Genomic DNA, 3,389 nt, shown 5'->3' on the forward strand with positions numbered 1-3,389 from the left:
TCTCTGTGTGTGTCTGTGTGTCCGTCTCAGTGTGTGTGTGTGTGTGTGTGTGTAAGCCCATGAGGTCCCATGTTCCCTTTGGAACGAAACGTGAACTCCACCTCCGCACTTCCCTCCCCCAGCTGAAATGTAAAACACCCTCCAGTTACTTCGTCCTCTGCACCACTGCATTCTCTCGCCTTTCACCTATCCTGGCTTTTCCAGAAGAGCCCCGATTTAAACTACTCTGCCAAATTCCTTCTGCAAATACTCTTTAGTTTACCAACCACATTTCCCAAAAAGCTACGGTAGCTTCACCTACCAAGAAAGTACTACGAGCACCACTTACTTTAAGACAACAAATCTACTAACTTACCACAAGTCACACTTTTTAAAAGCCTAGAAGGTGGAAATAAGCAAGGCAGGGCACTGTGGGCTCATGTGGTGGAGACAGAGACTCTCCCTTTGGCCCCGGGGCTCACTGCGTGGCCTGTGGTCCCGGTACGTACTCCGGTGTCACCCCAGGCTAACCCCTTCCTCACCAAGGTGCCCCTTTCTCTGGCTTTCTCAGGAGTCTGTGTCTTTCTTGCTGAGATGCTCCTCGCCAAAAGGAGTTCACTTTAGGTCAAAGATTGTGTCTCCTGCAATTACCCATCAGAGCCGTGACTCTGCAGTTTGCTGTTGCAACCAACAGATTTGTTTTCTCCAACCATTCTCTGCTCACCACCTCACAGAGGAAATATTTGTAGAATAAATGCAAGAATGATGAAGAAATTAAAAACAATTCTACTGATAATATATACCTTAGCTTTGTGTGTGTGTGTGTATATATATAAATTTTTTTTCACACTTTACGCATGTTTTCCATCTGGTTTTATCCTCGCAGTAATTCAATTGAATAAAGATTCACTGGTGACTCACCATGAGCGAAGCAGCCCTCCCCAGCACTGGCCATTCAAGACAAAAGAAGGGTGGGCTCTACCCTTAGTGCCTCTGCCTGTGAGAGGGGGGATATAGTGCAGTTAATTCTCCCACGTTTTGGGGAGGGGCTTCCCTACTCGTAACAGGTGCCCCGAGAGCCCAGGAGGGAAATGCTGATTCTTGGGCTGGAGCCCGGCAGTGCGTCTGAACCTTGCATGGCTAAGTTTGAAGGGAAACAGAGAGGAGAAAAGCGCTGGTCAAAGTGATGGCGGAGCTGACAGTAGAATCTGGTTCTTAATTAGTGCATATCTACCAGGCCCCATTCAAAAAAGCCCTGTCTGTAGACTCATAACGGCAGTAGTTTAACTAACTCCTCTGTAATAGTGATTGTATGTTTAATAGCCTCACTCGAAAGAAACACATATGTTTCTAAAGACAACTATAGATTCAGCGTCACGTTTAAAGATTTGTGTTTTATCACGATAGTATCCGCAAACATTTGAAGGATGGCAAATAACACTTACACAGCAAGAAATATTTTTATCCAGTGCGTACACAATGTTCATTGTATGATGGCGTCACGCTTTCTTTACTATCACACCGTTTTACCCAGGAGGTGGGGACAACTGATCTTACTGTTAGTCTATATATGGTGATTTGTATGAGGTCATTGGACAAAAGGAACAGTCTCCCCCAGAAGTAGCTCACACCAGAACACGACTGTGGGGGCTCAGGGCAAGATTGTCTGTAACACCCAGAACTAATTTAAATACAGGTAGAGTCCGAGGTGGGGTGTCATGACTCTAAATGCCTGCCCTGCCCTTGCCCCGGCTGGCGTGGCTCAGTGGGTCGCAGCATCAGTTCAATCCCCAGTCAGAGCGAGTGTGGGAGACAACCAAGTGATGCTTCCCTCTCTCTCTCTCTCCCTCTCCTCTCCCCTCCTCTCCTTTCTCCCTCAGCAATAAAAAAGTGTCCTCAATGAGGACAAAAAGAATAAATGAATGAAATGCCCATTTTCCTCTCCCACCGTCCATTTGTCTGGCATTCCAGACTCAGAGACAGAGCATTCTAGGAAGCTACCATTAGGAAGACAGCGTTTTGAGTGGCTAACACAAGTATCCATTGTCACATACAGAAGTCCCAGTGGGAATCCAAAGAGTACATTTATCACTTCTAGTTGGGAGGAATAAGGAATATGAAATATTTTGGTGAGGGAAGAGAATGGGATCAAAGCACTTTTCCAAACAAAGTCAGCCCTGGTCCTGCCGTAGCCCTGCGTACGCAGGGTGGTTAAGAGTTTGATGGAGTGTCAAACCCTCTAAGGCCAAGGTAGCAAATCTCAGTGTTGCTGGCAGAGGACCATGGTCCTATCAGTTTAGGTCACCAGTTCTCTCTTTTGTTGTTTTTTCTTTGCTTCTAAATTTTTATTGAATTTATTGGGGTGATATTAGTTAATAAAATTATATAGGGAAAAGGCAAAGGGATTAAGGAAAAAAAGTTCACCAATTCTTTAAGCTTTAAATTTCCCGGTATAAATATAATCCTTGCAATAATGCTTAACAGTCACAGGAGAAAGGTGGTAGATCCAGTGGTCTGCTGGTCAATGTTTAACTCCCAGCTCTCCAGCCATAGTATTGGCTGACTTCCGGCCTCTGCCAAGGCCCGCGGTGCCAATAAGCCCAGCACGCCCACTCAGACAACCAACAGGAGGCCACTGAACTTGGAGTTGGGACGAGACGTTCAGCAGCATACCATTCTACAGTATTTACACAGACAGCTTCACAGCAAAGATAAAGGTGAAAAGTGGTCAAATAATTAGGCGTTTCAATTATTTATTACCTTTGGTTTTTAGTATCATCTATGTGATTGTAAGTTTCTATTATTTATTTTAACAATGGCCGTGGCTAATTCCTAAAAATTGAATAATCAGTTCTCAAGAGGACTCCAGGATTCCCCTAGAGCAACCTGCCACTGGCTTCTCCCTCAGATCCTGTTACCCCTTCAAGCCAAAATCTTTGTTATCTCCCTGGTAGAATTCTCCTTTGATGGACTTATTCCTCAACGGTTTCTGAACTTACTTAGGTCATTTTCAAGATTGAAGGCAATAAAATTCCAGCAATGAAGGTAGACAGCACCTTTTGTGAATACAACAGAATTGGCCTAGCGTGTGAAGGTTTTCACATCCATGCCCACTGTACCCACCACGAGGTTTGGTGGGCTCGGACATGTGCTGAGATTTCATTGAGTGAAGCACCCTGCAGGGGACACTTGCAGATCCCGAGAGACGCGGATCTGCTGAGTGGGGATACCCACGCCCACTCTCCAGAAAGCACATTCATTAACGCTACCTCCCCAGCCTTTTGTTGCCTGCGCGGTGCATCATGTTTACGTCTATACTATTTTACACATTCAGCTGCCTCTCTCTGAGATCCACTTTTCCCCATCTCAGCCGGCGAAGTTGCTCTTCATACTCTGAAGCTCAAATCAGA

This window comes from Phyllostomus discolor, chromosome 10 (genome assembly GCF_004126475.2).
Source record: "Phyllostomus discolor isolate MPI-MPIP mPhyDis1 chromosome 10, mPhyDis1.pri.v3, whole genome shotgun sequence".
Lineage (NCBI taxonomy): Eukaryota > Metazoa > Chordata > Mammalia > Chiroptera > Phyllostomidae > Phyllostomus > Phyllostomus discolor.